This window comes from Crinia signifera, chromosome 3, assembly GCF_055691185.1.
Source record: "Crinia signifera chromosome 3, ASM5569118v1, whole genome shotgun sequence".
NCBI lineage: Eukaryota > Metazoa > Chordata > Amphibia > Anura > Myobatrachidae > Crinia > Crinia signifera.
In genome coordinates, this window is record NC_139219.1 from 120,126,235 (window position 1) to 120,146,489 (window position 20,255).

General features: G+C 45.0%; 2 long non-coding RNA genes across 2 annotated transcripts in view; both read right to left on the reverse strand.

The window, feature by feature from the left end:
* LOC146062565 (uncharacterized) overlaps positions 1-20,255 on the reverse strand; it is a 158,318-nt gene that overhangs the window by 19,338 nt on the left and 118,725 nt on the right. The gene's annotated exons all lie outside the window — the stretch shown is intronic.
* Positions 7,140-9,330, reverse strand: LOC146062562 (uncharacterized). The gene is made up of 3 exons (XR_014471393.1): positions 9,200-9,330; positions 8,606-8,680; positions 7,140-7,772 (listed from the first exon to the last, which is right to left on the reverse strand). It is a non-coding gene; the product is annotated as an uncharacterized LOC146062562 (long non-coding RNA).

Here is a 20,255-nt window from a genome sequence, read left to right on the forward strand (position 1 = left end):
TTAGCGAAATCTAGGAAAATCACATCTACAGCATTTCCATTATCGAGGTTTTTGCTAACCTCTTCATAGAACCCTAGTAGATTAGTTTGGCATGAATGATTTTTCACAAACCCATGTTGGTTAGTACTGAGTAGACGGTGATGATCTAAATATTCCTGGATACCATCCCTTAAAAATCCTTCAAATAGTTTACCCACAATTGATGTTAAACTAACGGGTCTGTAATTAGCGGGATCTTCCTTTTTTGAATATTGGCACTACCTCTGCTATTCTCCAATCTTTTGGTACTATACCTGACGATAGTGACTTGCTAAAGATATAATGTAGGGGGGTAGCTAGTTCATCCCTTAATTCCATTAATACCCTCGGATAAATCCCATCTGGCCCTGGTGATTTATTTGTTTTGAGTTTGCTTAGCCTCAGTATTATTTCCTTCGGCGTGAAATCCACAATGAGATCTGGCTTATTTGTCCTGTTTATGGTAAATGTTTGTTCCACAGTCTGCTCTCCCTTAGTAAATACTGATGAGAAGAACTCATTTAACAGTTTTGCTTTTCCCTTGTCCTCAGTAACACTTTTTCCACTAGTATCAGTTAGTGGGCCTATGTTTTTTCCTTAATTAAACGTTTAGTATTTATGTATTTAAAAAACTTCTTTGGTTGGTTTTGCTTTCAGTGGCTATGCACTCTTCATATAATATTTTAGCTGCTTTGATTACCCCTTTACAAGTTTTGTTTGATTCTTTGTATTTTGCGAATGCCTCCTCATTCAAGTTATTTTTATAGAATTTAAAGGCTCTGGTTTTATTGTTGATAGCTGACCTTACTTTGTCCAACCATGGTGGCTTTTTTTTTGTTGAATTTACCTTTAGTTACTTTAGGTCTGTGCCCTCGACCCTTCTCACCGCAGCCCGTCACCTCGCCCCTTCTCACCTCAGCCCGTCACCTCGCCTCTTCTCACCTCAGCCCGTCACCTCGCCCCTTCTCACCTCAGCCCGTCACCTCGCCCCTTCTCACCTCAGCCCGTCACCTTGCCCCTTCTCACGGCATTCCGTCACCTCGCCCCTTCTCACCTTCTCTCACTGTCCCTCCATCTAACTCTTTATCTCTCTCTGCCCTAGTCTTGCACTCCTCCCTCTCTTGTTCCTTCCTTTTTCTCTATCTGACATGTCTCTCACACCTCTATCTCTTTCCCTAATTCCCTCTTTTTTCACGAAAAATAAGCTCAAAAGAATGTGTGGGACCCCAATTTATATAAGATGAGGTGTCTCTGGTACCCACACATGTTTTCACTTGAGCGCTACCACTGAGCCATGGTGCCCAAAGAACAGGGCCACAATCTAACTCTCTCTGCAACCATATCATCCCTATTCATGGTGCCCCCCCCCCCCTGTTTTTTGTAGGGAACCACCCCTGCTCACAGTGTTCTCATGGAGCAGGTGGCAGGAGCTCTGTGTGCGCTCCAGCAGCCTGCCTGCTGCCCTTCCACCATGCTGTAGAGTCTGCACCCAGCATACAGGGAAAAACCTGAAACAGTAGTGTGGTGCCTGCTGCTGAATTCCTTCGCCTGCTGCATTTCAGGATGCACTCCTCCCAGGCCCGACTGACAGAATAAAGCAGGTACTGTGTTTTATTTTTACTAGTTTAATTGTGCTGCTTTACCAAAAAAATAGGGGGTGCGCTGGAATTTTTTTTGGCAGGGGGGAGAAAAATTTCTAGTTACGCCACTGCAGTGAGGAGAGGTTGCGGAGGGGTCAGTGCTGCACCAGGAGCTGGACGGCTCCACTCCGCCCTGATGCACACCTGCCGGGACCAGAGACAGAGCCCACGATAGAGGAGCGCAAGAGGAGATGTCCTGGCAGAGTCCCGACAGCAAGCCACGGATCGGGTATGCGACAAGCCGCACCCGTAGGCAAGGCACCGCTACTGTGCTTCATGCTGGACACCGGGGCTAAAGGTACCAGGGGTAGAGGGGTACACACCAGCGGGAGTTTGTCACTAGGGAAACAGGATTTATTTTGGTGGGAGCTACAGCACCGTGCTACTACTCTGTCAGTCCTGCATTTAGTTCTTACTAAAAGAAGTTCTGAAAACAAAAGGAGATAACCAGTAGAACTCCAGCTGCGTACTGATTGTTGACCCTTGCTGACATATTATTGTCCTTATCCTCCAGGCACTAAACTCGACAATTACTCAATAGTTAAAGCTCTCCACCAATGTTTTGGACCTGCACAACTCAAACTTTTTGACTCTGCAAACAAGTCATATGTTGTAAGGTTTGGTGAACCGGGTGGCCAAAATGTAGCAGCTGATAAATAATGTTTCACTAAAGAGAAGCCAAAGCAATTCTAGTGCTCTTCAAATGACTTCTATTATCACACCAACACCTGGTGACCTTTTTGAAGGGCACCCAAGACGAGGAGGGGTGAGTGCCGTGGAGACCAGAGAGGTGCACGGAAGATGGCATTGAGAAGTTCAGGGGGACGGAAAGGTGTAGGAAAGGAGGGTGAAAGGGGGACAGAGAGGTGGAGGAAGAGAGAGGTGAAGAAGTGATAGGTCAATAGAGAGGTGCAAGGAGTGAGAGGTGTAGGGTGAGAGGTCAAAGGAGAAGTGGGGGTGGGGTGACAGATGGAAGGAGAGGTGCAGGGGAGGAGGGAATGAGAGGTGACGGGGACAGAAAGGTGCAGGGAATGAAGGATTAAGAGGTGCAGTGGTAACAGGGACGAGGAGGTGGACGGAGTGAGAGGTGTAGGATTGAACAGTCGATGGTGAGGTGGAGGGGTGACAGATGGAGATAGAGGAGCAAGGAGGTAGTAAGAGTAAGTTAAAACATGAATATATGCTGAAGTCAGTGGCACCGTAGCATATTGCATTATATATAATAAAGTGTGTGTATGGGGCACCAACATTCATCTTGCCTCCGGGCACCTGGGACGAACATACGCCACTGGTCGTAAGGAACAGAGCATTTTAAAATTGGATTTTGTTTGTTTGTAGTTGCCTACAAAAGGTGATCTGGATTACATGGTACAATACAATTATAATTTCACTTCTAGATTTTAACAGTTGGCTTTAAAAGATGTAAAGTTAAATAATAATATTGGGTTTATTGTGCCTTTAAAGATTATTTTTCTTTATTCCAATTTTTTTTTAAATTGTTCTAAAACTAGGTAGAATGTAATAAACAAATTATGATCTTACATGCTGTACAAGATGGAAAGAAACAGAAAAGTAACATGGAAGCAGATGTGCTGCTAGATCTACAGGCTTCTGCCAGCCATATGGCATCTTAAATAAAGATGGTTGGAGCGTCTGGATTAGCAAACATTTGAGAGAGAAAGCCATGTGTCGTGTTGGTACAGGCAGTTTGATTTAGCTCTGTACAAAAGGCTTCAGGAAATTGTGTAATGGAACAAATGGTACTGCAGGCCTTGTAACAGTCTTACCGCTGCTGGAAAGGCAACTAGCCCTGAGGTGGAAACTATTTCTATGCTATTATTTTTTTTCTTTTAGTTGTTATGAATTCCTATGTTCATTATGTATATTGGAATATGTTTATTAAGTTTTATTCATGTAATGTCATCTTACTCCGCAGTACTGATATGTATCATATAAGTGTAAAATTACATATTATTAAAATATATTATATTAAAAAAAAACTACATGGAGTGGAAGGGAAAAAAATGAAAAAATGTGTTAAAGATGATAAAATTTAGAAGGCATTGGAACAATAAGGTAAAGCATAATGCATACTAAACATACTGTAGTATGAGGTGAATGATTTATAGATCAGAGATTTACTGTGTACTGTATATTGCAATTGTTATTTGTAGGATTGGATTTTAATTAAAAAGAAACATAACAAGAACAATGTGATCAAAAATAGATATGGAGTATGAGATAGGATGGCAATAATATAGTACTGCCTTCAGAGCTGCCTTTAGTGTTTGGACATTGGTGAATATAATACTCCCAATGTACTCATTCCATACACAATAATACTTACATTAAATACTTTGTTTTTTCTACATATATAGACAAATGATAAATGTTAAATGTTACCAAAAGGAAACAGGTCAACAAAGGCTATCATTAACCAAAATGAATCTAGGTATCTTGATTGTATTTCACCAAACAACTGTTCTCACACAGTTTACAGCATGTGATCACTTGACAGCTTTTTTTAAATGATTTCTTTAAAAAGTCTCCCAAGCGTAAAAAAGTCATCTACAATACAGATTGAGAAAGATTAACGCAATTTATAAATACAAATAAATATTTTTGTTACTATCTATTGTTTTTGTCAGTTATAGTAATACGTTACAGACACAGGAGAACATTTGTTTAAGAACCTTTGCCACTGCTGCCTATATGCTCAATGTTTGGAGCGATTGTTGCTAAGGAAGCGACCGAATCGCTTAGAAGCTTTTACCATCATTAAACGTCTCTGTGCATTACATGTGCTGTCAGTATGACCTACTCCACCTGCACAATACCACCAGTAATAACAGTTGTTGTAACCGCTAATAATTAGAATAAGGCACACATCAGCAATACTTCCCAGTGCTGTAGCGCATGCAGGGGGGGTTTCTGAGTACCCAGAAACCCCCCAGGAGTTTAAGGGCCAGAGGCTGAGGGTCCTCTCTTTCCATGGGTACAAGAATTTTAAAAATCGACCTTGAGGAACTGGCGATATCTTACTTCAAAGCAGTGGTCCCTATCCAAGCCTGTTAATTGCTCTTCCCAGTCAGATATTTCAGATTCTGGGTGACATTTATTAGAGATCAATGTTGGGTTTTTGGCGATTTTTTTTATTTATTTTTTTTTCTCAAAAACGGCCGATTTCGGATTTTTTTTCCAATTCGACTACTGTACTTAATGGGAGGCGATTTGCGGCATAAATCACACTTTTTGCCGCTAATTCGCACTTTCTGAAGTGGCAATTTCCAACATCGCATCCAGATGTTTTCCCATTGAAAAAGATACAAATCGCTGATTTAATGGGTATCGAATTTGGAAATTGCCCTCAAAATGCGATTTCCCATTAGACCAAGTAGAGGGTGGCGATTTCGGAAAAATCTCCAGCGTTTGAACGTGAAAATGGTTAAATCTGTCAGAGGTGACCCACATAGCAATTGCTAAGTCCCCTACATATACCCCAACATGATTATGGACACCTGTGAGGGTGTTTTAGATGGAGATTTTGCAGAGTGGACTGGAGCTGCTAGTGTGTGAGCTGGGGCGTTTGGAGGATCTAAGCAGGAGGGATGATGCTGCCCACCAGATCCAGGTACCCCGACCACTCTGTGCTTCTCGTCGGTACCGTGCTAGGGTGTACCTGGACTCCCTCCCTGATCAACAGGTGGTGGACATGTTTAGGTTGAACCAACAGAACCTGTTGAACTTATATGAGCAGGTGAGAGATGATTTGGACCCTTGTGGGGGGCCAACTATGCAGTGTCTGGGCTGCAGACATTAATGGGTGCCCTCCACTTGTTTGCCACAGGCTCCACTCAGTCTGTGATCTCATGGGCCTTAAGGGTGTCACAAGCCACTTTCTCTAAACATTTATCTCAGGTATTAAATGCATTAAAGAAGCTGTGGCGCACATATATCACATTCCCACATTGTGAGTCCGAGTGGCAGGACCTGAAGGTGGCATTCTATCGGCTCTCAGCATTTCCAAATATCCTGGGAGCCATAGACTGCACCCACATTGGGATTCAGGCCCCGCACGTGAGGGAGCATGTCTATGTGAATCGCAGGGGCAGACATTCCCTCAATGTGCAGGTGGTCTGCGATGCCAACCTCAGAATTCTCAGTGTGGTTGCAGGCTATCCCGGGAACTGCCATGATGCCTATATCCTGCGGCACTCAGCTCTCTGGGACCGTTTCCACAACCACACCATGCCAGAGGGCTGGCTACTTGGTAAGTCACTTAGCACTGTTAACATGTTGTTTGCTAACCTATGTCTTTACCTTTAAGATCCATGTGTGTAACCTTATATTAAAGAGTCATTTTTGTTTTAATTGTTTATACCAGCCATAACAATATAGTCTGCCCTGCTACTATTATGTGCAAATTACCCACATGATATGTGACCACACATCCCTTTACATGTTAGGTGACTCAGGATATGGGTGTCATTCGTGGAGCATGACACCTCTGCGGAACCCACAAAGCCCTGCACAGCACCGCTACAATGTTGCACATATTGCTACCCGCAATGTAGTGGAACGCACCTTTGGGGTGCTGAAAAGTCGATTTTGGTGTTTGGACAGGTCAGCAGGTACACTGCTATACTACCCATTCAAAGTTGTTTTGGTTGTCCAGGCTTGCTGCATGCTGAATAACATAGCTTTGGGTCAACCGAATTATGTAGATGTGGCCAATGCAGCAGTCGTTAAGGAAGCTCAAACTACAGATGTTGTAGTGCGAGGTACGCGGAGGGGGGATGTGGTTCGTACACAGATTATACTTCAGCATTTCACAGGTAATTGTGGTGTGTAAAATAGATAGGGAAGGGGAACCTTTACCACACATACATTGTTTACCTTAAATGTTTTTTTTTCCCTGTACGTTGACCAGAAGCAGACCTGCAATAATGCCCAACACCTGCAAGCTGCCACAACCCAGCATTGTTTATGCCTGGCAACATGATGACACCTATGACACTGTAATGTAAGTAGTTCTTACTTGGTGGAAATGATTGAAAATGCTAATTAACATAGGGGTAATGGATGGAGCTGACATGGATCATTGATCAACTGGCGGCTACCTACAGTATGCACTGGCCAATGCTGATCCCCCCTCAAATGTCATTATTTACTACAATTGATATGAACATTAAGCACACACAACCAAATGACCCTTCTGTGCTAAAATGACACAATTTCAAAAGACCTCAAAGTACTGTCTGGGTAAACATTTCTAAATAATGACAACAAGGTTGCTGGCTGCAAATAATTTTTGCTTGCGGAAAAATTTAGGCTTTGCCCATTGCATAGAAACATTACAGAATAACAATCACAGCATGACTGTAGAAGGATAGAACAGCACATGTTAAATGTAAATGCACACAACATTACTCATTTTTGCCTTGAGCATGGGTATTAGCACCCTTAACACTAGTGCCCCATCCACCCCTAGTACGGATACTACGACCTGGGGGAGTAGTGGGGGACCCACTCATGGGTGTGGAGGAGACACTACTACTTTGCGTAGATGTGGTTTGGTGCTGACATAACAAACTAGGAGCACTGAGGCTGAGTTAAGTTTGTAGGGACATCAATGCAGTTGTTTGCCCATTAATAGCTTGGGTCTGTTCTACCATATTAGCATTTAGTGATCGGAAATTAGTGGTTTGGCCCTGAATGGCTTGGCCAATCTCGGCTAAGCGTGTGTCTAATGTGGAGACAAGACGAATTTGTGTCCCTACATTAGCACGCACACTTTGGGAAATTCGTCTCATTTGTTGACCTATGTTACGCACATACCCCTTAATGGTTTCTAGTTGGGTGGTCTGCATCTCCATAAAATATATTTGTTTCCCTTTAAAACTATGGATGGATTGAGCCAACTCCTCCGCATTAGTTGGGGTGTTGGTGACTGGAATGATTGTTGGCTATGTGACTGCGTATAGGGGGCCACATTGACTGGGTGTGCTTTGTGTTGTGCAGGATCCAACGATGTCACCGGCTCCAGGATGATTTCACTCATGTCGTCCATTGCTTGAATGGGATCAGTGGGTTCTGGCATCGGTTGTGAAGGTCCTACAAATGAGATAACAGTGGTAAGTTTGCTATGCAGAATGCTGTTTGGTGGGTCATGGTAACTTAGTTGGAATGTTGAGGTCTCACTCATGCATTGTGCATGCAGAGGGTGGTTAACTACTTATATCCCTCAACAATTATTGCTGTTGTGGTTTCTGAGTCCTTTGTATGGTGTTCATGCATCCAAACAATCGATCATCATGTGGGGTCAGGTCATTTTTGAAGGTAAACATTGTTAACTCTATCATTGGCCACTGCAATGTAATGTGATGTGACATCACATGATAGGCATAGTGGTCATATGCATGTGTTAGGCCAGTGGTTCCCAAACTTTTTTGAATCACGGCGCCCTAGAGCATCAAAAAATGTTCACGGCACCCCTAGGCGAATGTTTTGTTATTGAGAAATTCCCAAAACAATATTAAATTAAGTAAATTGTTTTTATATATCATTCTTAGGGTCATTTATGCTGTGATGGACAGGACTTGCTACTTATTGTCCCCATATGTCATGTTTGGCAGCCACAAGCACTGGGATTGCCTGTTAAATTGATCATAAATAATTTTAATTTGTCCTGGACCACCAATCCAGGGCACCCCTGCAAGTCTCCTGAGGCACCCCAGGGAGCCACGGCACACAGTTTGGGAACCACTGTGTTAGGCACTTTACATGGCTGACTAGTACATATTATTACATATTATATATTGTACATATTATTTTTCCTTTGGATTTGGATCCTTGTAGACCTGGCTGTGTTTTGGTACAGGCTACTGTGTTGGCGGCAGGCATGTGTGAAATGTGCAATATGTTTGTGTAACAGTATGATATCTCACCTGCAGACTGGACATTGGGAACAATCGGATGTGGCTGATGGCGCACAACAGCTGGCTGGGACTCCATAGATGGTGCTGTTTGAAAGAGGAAGACAATTTGCATTGTTAACATTGACACCTAACTGGCACTATTACAAAAATGTGGATTAAAAAATTAAAACCAAGCCATAGTTCTCTTATATGATATGCTTAAATAAGGGTTTTGATGTATTTGAACTTAAGAGCTCATTTAAGTATTAGGACAGTGCAGGATCTTTGTCCTCCATTTGGTACAAACAGGAAAAAGCATCAGGTTACACATGTTAAAGTGACTGTAAAGTGCTTGTCCAACTACCCAGAGGATTGATGTGGGTTATCAATCATCTACACTGCAGGCCTACAGTGATAAGGACAACACACATTAATTGGTTCTGTGGAACTACATAACCCAGCAAAATGCCCAGTCCATTAATTAGCAAGCCAAGCTACAAACATGTGTTTTTGCTGGGATATGTAGTTCCACAGACACAAATCAATTACACATAAACCATTCCACCATAATTGCATGCGCACATGACATAGCAAAATGTGTAGTTGACATGTGTGGACACTTACCAGTCGGCGGTGGAGTGGAGGGGCCTGTCTGTGTCGGCAATGTGAAGCACCCCCGGTGGAATAATTCTGTGAAGCAGCCTCTCATAGGCCTTAAAGCAGACTTCCTGCCTAGGTCCACCTCCTGTGCGACAGGCCTCTTTCTTCTCCAGGGCAAGCTTGCCTTTGAGGAGGCGCTTGATGTCATTATATCGCTTCTTGATGTTGCGCACACTCCTCTTGTGTGTGCTGACTGCATTGACCACGGAGGTTATATTGTCCCACATCCCCTTCTTCCTTGCCACACTTGTGCGGTGATGGTGAGGACCAAGCAGATGGTCATACAGGGGCAAGAGTGCACGCACCAGGGCCATATTCTCCTTGTATGAGAACCTGACTTTCCTCTACCTCCCCATGGCAGCCGAACACATGGGTTTCCTCCCTTATAGGTAGACATCTGGAAAGGAAAAGAAAAGACACTGCCCCTATATAAGGTCCGCCCCCTAAGACTCTGTCTTTTTTTTCCTTTCCAGGTGGACAGGAGGCTTACCCTGTGAAAAGCTGCTTGGTCTCCCCCACTGCCTAGTGCAGCAGGGGTTTAGACCCATGGTGAGGTAGAGGCGTCCCGCTATCTAGAGTAGTTAGGAGCCTGTCTGCTAAGGCGGTCCGCTGCCTAGTGCAGTTAGGGGCGCTCTGTAAATGTTATAATTCCGTGTACTGACCGCATTTTAGTTGTGCCTTTGAAGCCGGGTGTCCGGTGTACAAGGAGTTTCCCCCTGAGAGCCAGGCGGCTGGCATGCGAGGCGTCCCCCCTCTGTGGCGGCTGGATGCGGTGTTCGTCAGCCACGTGTGTGCCTGGAGTGCCGGGGCACGCGTGCGCGAACCGGCGCTGGGTGATGACGCGGACGGACGTCAGCAGAGGGGCTGGACGCCGGAGGGGTCTGCGGCGGTGACGCGGGCGGGCGTCTGGCGTCATAAGAGGGCGCCAGGACGGCCTAGCCCGGGGGGATCTGTGTACACGCGGAGACGGTGTTCTGACAGAACATGGAGGATTGCTAACGCTGCACTGCAGAAATAAGAATAGTTTCAAGCAGACTGGTAAGGTCCCATTGCAGCGGCGCTGCAGGGATTTCTTCTCTCCTATTTGCTGTGGCTGATTGTGATCGTCTCTTACAGTATTGTAGAATGGAGGAGGAGAGAAGGCAGCCATCTAAGTCAGGGTAAGCCTAGGAACTGGATGTTTTTTTTTTTTCTTTTTCAGTGTTTTTTTTTTGTTTGGTAGTTGTTTTTACTTGCTACTGATGGGTACATTACTGTATGTCTAGGTCTGAGACTGGCAAGGAGAAGGTTGAGGCCAAGGCAAGACACAATAAACGGGCTGCCAAATGTGTCCTTTGTTTATCACAAAGGACACATAGACCTGTCAGATAAATGCACAGGGTCTGTATGTGATAAATGTAAAAGGCCGCCTATGTTGGGGCCGGATCAAATGAAGGACCTGGTGTCCATGTTAAGAACTTCCCTGGCCGATACCTTTGTCACAAAGGATGACCTAGCGAAGATGTCCCTTAAGAGGCCCAGGGAGGTGTTGTCAGAGGATTCGGATGGCTCAGAGGGCCCGGCGGTAGGGCATGATGATGATGTGGAGGAAGGAGAAGTCGTACAGGAGAAGCCAGATCTAGGCTTTAATCCAGACCTGCTGGAAAATTTGCTGGGCTTAATCAATAAGTCTCTAAACATAGAAGACCCTCCAGAGGAGGGCAAGTTGCAGGACTTGTTATTTAAGGACAAGAAAAAAAGGGCCAAAGCCTTTCCCTTGTCTGAAGCATTGAAGGAGGTAGTTGAAGAGGAATGGGCCAACCCTGACAAAAAGGTAGCAGCCCCGGTCAGGGTGGCAAAGATGTACCTTTTTGAGGATAAGCTCATTAAGCATTGGGAGGTTGCGCCCAAGGTGGACGCCGCAATTGCGAGAATATCTAGAAAAACTACTCTCCCGTTAGAAGATGCCAATATCTTTAAAGATAGTATGGAGAGAAAAATGGAGATTACCCTGAGGAAACAACATGTGACATCAGGGGTGGCAATTAAAGCCTCCTCGGCGATTGCAGTGACTTCTAGGGTTCTGAGGTCATGGTGTCAGGATCTCGAATCCGATTTACTGGATGGCATCAAAAGGGCCGAACTGCTCAAAGTAGTGCAGAACATGCAAGTGGCTATTGAATTTGTCTGCAACGCATCTTTAGATGCAGTAAGGTTATCAGCAAGAGCTAACGCAAGTACAGCGGTAGCAAGGAGGGCCCTATGGCTGAAGCCCTGGGCGGCTGATGCACAGTCCAAGAACAAATTGGTCTCTTTGCCTTTTCATGGTGAATATCTCTTTGGTGCCAAACTTGATGATATTATCTCTAAACTTTCTGGCGGGAAATCAGTGTGGCTTCCGCGGGACAAAACAACAAGGAAACCCTTCAATAGGTTCCAGCATTTTCAAACCCCCCGACCTCAAAGAGGCCAAAACCTATAGGCCAGGTATAGGATATAGAAGGCCTTGGTTCGGGAACAGAGGTTCCTTTCGAGGTCAGCGAAGCAAAGAGGGCAGATTTGGATTTCGTAACCTGTCCCAATGACGCCAGGTACAGGGTCGGAGGCAGGCTATTGAAATACCAGCAGGCTTGGCTCCGATCTACGTAGGACAGGTGGGTGCAGGAGATTGTTTCCAGCGGGTATCGAATAGAATTTGTCAAACCGCCGGGAAACAGGCAAGAAGTATCTCCAATGCCAAAGTGCCCGCAAGAAAGAAAAGCTTTATTAGACAGCTTAAAGACAATGATGGCTCAGGGAGTGGTGGTGAGGGTCCCGGAGGACCAAGAAGGCCGGGGGTGGCAGTCCCGGTTCTTCGTAGTGAAAAAAGCTCCGGGGGGCTTCAGGATTATTCTGGACCTGAGGAGGCTGAATTCATTCGTACATGCAAAAAAATTCAAGATGGTGTCGATCCGGTCCATTCTACCGGACATAAGGCAAGGTTCTTTCCTCACCACCATAGACTTAAAGGACGCTTACTTGCATATACCCATATATGCAGATCACCAAAAGTTCCTAAGATTTTGTCTCGGAGGAATCACATATCAGTTCACAGCACTCCCATTCTGACTCTCCACGTCCCCAAGAACTTTCACGAAGGCACTAATAGTGCTCATTGCCAATCTCAGGCAAGAAGGGATAGCAATCTGGGCATACCTAGACGACCTTCTGATAATGGCCAGTACAAGGGAGCTAGCCCTGAGGCATACACAGAGAGTGATCCAGTACTTAGAAAAGCACGGCTGGATCATAAACGTGGAGAAGAGCCAACTGAGACCGTCAAGGTCAAAACAAAACTTGTAAAGGGGTAATCAAAGCAGCTAAAATATTATATGAAGAGTGCATAGCCACTGAAAGCAAAAACAACCCAAAGAAATTTTTTAAATACATAAATAGTAAACGTTTAATTAAGGAAAACATAGGCCCACTAACTGATACTAGTGGAAAAAGTGTTACTGAGGACAAGGGAAAAGCAAAACTGTTAAATGAGTTCTTCTCATCAGTATTTACTAAGGGAGAGCAGACTGTGGAACGAACATTTACCACAAACGGGACAAATAAGCCAGATCTCATTGTGGATTTCACGCCGAAAGAAATAATACTGAGGCTAAGCAAACTCAAAACAAATAAGTCACCAGGGCCAGATGGGATTCATCCGAGGGTATTAATGGAATTAAGGGATGAACTAGCTACCCCCCTACATTATATCTTTAGCAAGTCACTATCGTCAGGTATAGTACCAAAAGATTGGAGAATAGCAGAGGTAGTGCCAATATTCAAAAAAGGAAAAAAGGAAGATCCAGCTAATTACAGACCCGTTAGTTTAACATCAATTGTGGGTAAACTATTTGAAGGATTTTTAAGGGATGGTATCCAGGAATATTTAGATAATCACCTTCTACTCAGTACTAACCAACATGGGTTCGTGAAAAATCGTTCATGCCAAACTAATCTACTAGGGTTCTATGAAGAGGTTAGCAAAAACCTCGATAATGGAAATGCTGTAGATGTGATTTTCCTAGATTTCGCTAAAGCATTTGATACTGTCCCACACAAGAGATTGATTAATAAAATGGAGAACCTAGGATTGGGTGAAAATATCTGCAGATGGGTAGGGAATTGGCTATGTAATAGAGAACAAAGAGTGGTTGTGAATGGTGCCGTATCAGATATGATACCGGTACTAAGTGGAGTGCCCCAGGGTTCGGTTTTGGGGCCCATTTTGTTTAACATTTTTATTAACGATATTGGGATAGGGTTACTCAGCATCTTTGCGGACGATACAAAACTTAGCAAAGTCATCAAATCACCAGAAGATGTCACCATGCTTCAAAATGATCTTGCAATTCTAGATGAGTGGGCAAAAAAATGGAAGATGAGGTTCAATGTAGATAAATGTAAGGTTATGCACCTTGGGAGACACAACCAGTGTGCAAGTTACAACCTTAGCGGAGAGGAACTGGGTAATTCCATACTTGAAAAGGATCTAGGAGTCCAAATAGACAGCAATCTAGGATGTAGTGCCCATTGTAATGTAGCTACAAAAAAGGCCAACAAAATTCTGGCATGTATTAAGAGGGGAATGGAAACTAGGGACTCAAGGGTAATTATGCCACTATATAAAGCATTGGTGAGACCTCACCTAGAGTACGGAGTACAGTTCTGGGCCCCACACTATAAAAAGGACATCATAGAATTAGAAAAAGTCCAAAGGCGAGCAACAAAGCTTATTAGGGGAATGGAGAATTTAAGCTACGGGGAGAGATTAAGCAATTTGGTACTATTTACATTAGAAAAGAGACGTTTAAGGGGGGACATGCTCAACATGTACAAGTATATCAAGGGCCAATATAAGGAACTGTCACGCACCCTATTTTCTACTAGAAAGGAATCTAGGACGCGAGGGCATGAGTATAGATTAGAAGAAAAAAGATTTCATTCAGCTAGTAGAAAGAATTTCTTTACGGTCAGAACAGTCAAACTCTGGAACTCTCTTCCCAGAGAGGTGGTAACGGCTGGCTCATTAAATGCGTTCAAGGCAAAGTTGGACAAACATTTACTGGAGAAAAACATCCATGGGTACAAATAAGAAATAGAATTTGTCTGTAAAATACCAGAACCAACCAAATCAGCAATGGATATCTATACCAGGTTGAACTAGATGGACGCAAGTCTTTTTTCAGCCTTACCTACTATGTAACTATGTAACTATGTAAGGTCAGTAAAGTACCTAGGGGTCATAATAGACACCGGGTCAATGAGAATTACCTTGACGGAAGAGAGAATAGAGAAGTTAAGAAAGGAGATAAGAAGTCTTCTGGCGAAACAAGCAGTAAAATCAGCAGACTGCATGAGGATTCTTGGTCTAATGGCGGCAGCTCAGGACACGGTCGGTTGGTCAAGATTCCATACAAGGTCCCTGCAAAACTGCTTCCTGTCCCAATGGGACGGGGACGGAAAGAACCTGAATCAAAGAATCACCCTATCAAGGGGCGCATTGGCAGACCTCAGATGGTGGTCGGACACAAGCAAATTCCGCCAAGGGAGGTCCTTCCTAGAAGAAAATCAGGTGGTTCTCACAACCGATGCCAGCCGTACAGGCTGGGGAGCGGTCTATGCAGGGGAAGCAGCTCAGGGAGTATGGAGAGGTGCAACCAAAAGGCTACACTCCAACCTAAAAGAAATGAGGGCAGTCACCTTGGCCTGCATGCATTTCCAACATCGACTATACCAAAAAAATCTGCTAGTCAGGTCGGACAACCAAGTTGTCGTGGCTTATATAAACAAACAGGGAGGCACAAGAAGCAGGAGCCTCATGAAAGAAGTGGCAGAACTACTGCAATGGGCCGAGAGATGGACAGAGTCTGAAGGCAGTGTTTATAGCTGGAGAGAGGAATCAACAAGCAGACTCTCTGAGCAGGGTGCTGCTAAGGCCAGGGGAATGGGAGCTGTGTCAGGAGGTCTTCAACAGGATAGTCTACAGATGGGGTCTACCATCAGTGGATCTGATGGCTACCAGCAGGAATGCGAAGGTGCCAAAGTTTATGTCAAGACACTGGGAGCCTCGAGCATGGCAAGTAGACGCTCTGTCGGCAGAGTGGGGTAGAGGTCTACTGTACGCCTTTCCACCATTCCCTGTGATTCCTCGGATTCTCAGCAAACTACAGAGGGAACAGGCCACTGTAATAATGATCCTACCGTTCTGGCCGAGGAGATCCTGGTTCCTTAGGGTAACAAGGATGGCGGTGGAAGCCCCATGGTTTCTGCCTCAGGAACAAGATCTACTGAGGCAAGGAAAGTTCATCCAACCACAGCCAGAGCACTGGAGATTAGCGGCGTGGCTACTGAGACCAGAACCTTGAGGGGTAAAGGGGTTCTCAGTTAGAGTTGTGAACACCCTGCTGAAAGCTAGAAAAAACTCAACATCAAAGACCTACTATAGGATCTGGGAGGCATATGTGCGGTTCTGTAGAGGTAAAAGCGGAAACCATACGGACATTTCTACGGTTCTAGAATTTCTTCAAGGGGGGTTAGATAAAGGATTATCTGTAAGCTCCCTAAAGGTACAGATCTCAGCAATTAGTGCCATGCTGGATTCCAGGATAGCGGAAAACCGCTATGTACAGAGGTTTGTGCAGGCCATTAAAAAAATCAGGCCGGTCTTTCACAACCCTATTGCGCCCTGGGATCTCAATATGGTACTCAATGCTCTGACTGACGAGCCTTTCGAACCTTTGGACAAGGTACCCATGAAATTTCTGACGGTGAAAGTGGCTTTCCTGGTGGCCATCACATCGGCCAGGAGGGTGTCAGAGCTTCAGGCGCTCTGGGCCGAGGAGCCATTCCTAAATTTCTTCGAGGAAAAGGTGGTGTTGAGGACAAATCCTCACTTTCTGCCTAAAGTGGTATCCCAATTCCACATAAATCTAGAAATCGTTCTACCCTCTTTCTGCAACAAACCAGCTAACACCAAGGAAGCCAAGCTTCATAAACTGGACGTCAGCAGGGCCTTGAAAATTTACCTTCAAAGGGTGGAATCTGTGAGAAAAACCAAAAGGCTGTTCATAATATCAGAGGGTAGGAATAAAGGACTGGGAGCCTCGAAAGCCACCATTGCAAGGTGGATCAAGAACTGTATTGCAGAGGCATATAAAGTAAAAAGAGTGGAACTCCCCGAAAGGCTTAAAGGCGCATTCCACCAGAGCTGTCGCTTCATCTTGGGCCGAGAAAGAGGCGGTCTCATTAGACAAATTGTGTAAGACAGCCTGTTGGGCGTCGGCTCATATGTTTACCAAACATTATAGGGTAGATGTGGGATCTTCTAGTGATGCCAAGGTGGGCAGAAGGATCCTTAGTGCAGTTATTTAAAAAAAAAAAAAGAGAAGAAAATGAGAGGAGGCTGAAGCTCGGCAAGACAACTGAGTGGAAGGCATAAATACGGAGTGAAGTTAACTCTGCAGAGTATCCTTTTTTCTTTATTTATCTTCTCTCTGATGTATTGGCGTATCACTGCTTTCTGGTATATTCTAATTTAATTGGATATTTTGTTGCCCGCCCAGTGATTAAACTGCAAGGGTATTACCCATGTGTTCGGCTGCCATGGGGAGGTAGAGGAAAGTACGGATTCTTACCGGTTAATACGCTTTCCTCTACTCCTCCATGGCAGCGTATTTCCCGTCACTTGTGGGACAGTATATATTAACATTCAATTACTGTATGATATTTTGTAGTTTATTTATGCTATGAGGTAATAGTGTGTAAGCTTGATAATTGAAAGACACAGAGCCTTAGGGGGCGGACTTTATATAGGGGCAGTGTCTTTTCTTTTCCTTTCCAGATGTCTACCTATAAGGGAGGAAACCCATGTGTTCGGCTGCCATGGAGGAGTAGAGGAAAGCGTATTAACCGGTAAGAATCCGTACTTTCCTCCCACTAGCTGTAGGAGCTGCATCATCCTCCTCCACATTTTCAGGGTCACCCTCCTCCTCCTCCTCCTCCTCCTATCCTGCTTCTTCCCCCAGCACCTCCAAATCTGCTTCATCTTCCTACTGCAGAGGCCAGTCCACCTCAGAATAATCTCCCTCCTGTAGCTCCTCCTCTGTGTGCCTGGCGCTCTGTTCCTCCTGTGAGGACACATGGCTTGTGCCTGCTTCCTACTCCTCCTCCATAGCCACCTGCTCAGCTTCCACCATGTGGACTCTCCCTGGTGCAGCTCTTGCTGGGGGCATGCTTGCTCTCCCTGTCCTGCCTCTGGCAGTGCTGCCATTTTACATGAACATTCACTGCATGAGTGAAGGGAAAAAAGAAAGAACATGATACACATGTAAATGCAAACAACATTATTCATTTTTGAATACAGGCCGGGTATGAGCACCCTTACCACTAGTGGCACCACCACCCCTAGTACGGACACTACGCTGTGGGGGAGTAGTGGGGGACCCATTCATGGGTGTGGAGGACACACTACTACTTTGGGTAGATGTGGTTTGGTACTGACCTAACAAAGTAGTTGCACTGAGGATGAGTTGCGTTTATAGGGCCATCAACGCAGTTGTTTGCCCATTAATAGCTTGGGTCTGTTCAACCATATTGGCATTTAGTGCTCTAAAATTAGTACTTTGGCCCTGAATGGCTTGGCCAATTTCTGCTAAGCGTGTGTCTAATGTGGAGACAAGACGAATTTGTGTCCCTACATTAGCACGCACACTTTGAGAAATTTGTCTCATTTGCAGAGCTATGTTACGCACATACCCCTTAACGGTTTCTAGTTGGGTGGTCTGCACCTCCCTAAAAGCTATTTGTTTCCCCTTGAAAAGATGGATGGATTACGCCAACTCCTCCGCACTAGTGGGGGTGTTAGTGGCTGCAATGATTGGGGGCTGCTGCCTATGTGACTGCGTATAAGGGGGCCTCATTGACTGGGTGTGCTTGGTTTTGTGCAGGTTCCAACGATGGCACCATCTCAAGGATGATTTCACTCATGTCGTCCATATTTTGCATGGGATCCGTAGGTTCAGGCATCCGTTGTGAAGGTCCTACAAATGAGAAAAGAGTGGTATGTATGCTATGCAGATTGGTGTATGGTGGGTCATGTTACCTTAGTTGGAATGGTTAGGTGTTGCTCATGCATTATGCATTGGCACTGGCTACTGTGGTGGGGACAGCCATGTGTGAAATGTGCAATGTGTTTGTGTAACAGTATGATATCTCACCTGCAGACTGGACAGTGTGAACAATCAGATGTGGCTGATGTTGCTCAACAGCAGGCTGGGACTCCAGAGATGGAGCTGTTTGAAAGAAGAAGACATTTTCCATAATGATCATTTGCACCTAACTGGTACTTTTTCAAATATGCTGATAAAAACTTTACCAAAATCAAACTTTTTTATTCTGATATGATTACATAAGGAATGTGAAGACTTTGAACTGAAGTGGTTATTTCAGTATTATGACTGTGAACGATATTTTTAATCCACTTGCTAATAACAGGAAAGACCAGCAGATTACACATGTAAAAGTGACTGTAAAGTGCTTTTCCAACTACCCAGAGGATTGATATGGATTAACAATCAAGTACACTGCAGCCCTACAGTGATTAGAACAGCACACATTAATTGGATCTGTGGAACTACATAACCCAGAAAAATGCACAGTCCATTATTTAGCAATGCAACTAGCAAAATGTGATTTTGCTGGGATATGTAGTTCCACACACAGCAATCTTTTGGACACATAAAGCATACCACCATAATAGCATGCGCACATGACATAGCAAAATGTGTAGTTGACATGTGTGGACACTTACCAGTTGGCGGTGGAGTGGGGGGCCTGTCTGTGTCGGCAATGTGGATGCCGGGAAGCACCTCCGGTGGGATGATTCAGCGTAGCAGCCTCTCATAGGCCTTAAAGTGGACTTCCTGCCTAGGGCCACCTCCTGTGCGACAGGCCTCTTTCTTCTCCAGGGCAAGCTTGGCTTTGAGGAGGCGCTTGATGTCATATCGTTTTTTGACGTTGCGCACACTCCTCTTGTGTGTGCTAACTGCATTTACCGCGGAGGTGATATTGTCCCACATCCCCTTCTTTCTTGCCACACTTGTGTGGTGATGGTGAGGACCAAGTAGGCGGTCATACAGGGGCAAGAGTGCACGCACCAGGGCCATAGTCTCCTCATAAGAGAACCTGACTTTCCTCCCACTAGCTGTACGAGCTGCATTATCCTCCTCCTCCGCATTTTCAGCCTCACCCTCTTCCTCCTCCTCCTCCTGTCCTGCTTCTTCCCCCAGCACCTCCAAGTCTGCTTCATCTGCCTCCTGCACAGGCCAGTCCACCTCTGAAAAATCACCCTCTTGCAGCTCCTCCTCAGTGTGCCTGGCACTCTGTTCCTCCTGTGAGGACACATGGCTTGTGCCTGCTTCCTCCTCATCCTCCATAGCCACCTGCTCAGCTTCCACCATGTGGCCTCTCCCTGGTGCAGCTCTTGCTGGGGGCATGCTGGCTCTCCCTGTCCTGCCTCTGGCAGTGCTGCCTCTCACTCCCCTACCTCTCCCAGTGGTTGGGGTATTTGGGCCCAAGCTGGCTGTCCCTCTGCCTCCTCTGCACCTTAGCACTCCTCCTCTCCTCTCTATGTCAAACGCCTTACTCCCTTTCAAAGGGTAAAATGGAACCTGCTCCCCTTTATATAGGGGGTGTGATGCGTATTGCAAGGGACTAAGGTGGGCCAATAGGTTTGCATGTTGTATGGGCTGATCAGGTGTATTTGTGTAAATCGCATTCCGGTTGGCCACAAATACGCACATGACCTAACCCAGAAATCGCACTTTTATGGCGTATTACTTCGCCTGAATTCACACCATATCGCCATATATCGCACTTTTCGTGTGGCATTACGCCAGCCATTAAATACGCGATTTCTGACAAAAAAATGCGATTTCAAAAAACGGCGATATAGGGCAATTTGAGAAAAAAATCGCATTTTGCCAAAAACGGTAAACACAATAAATCT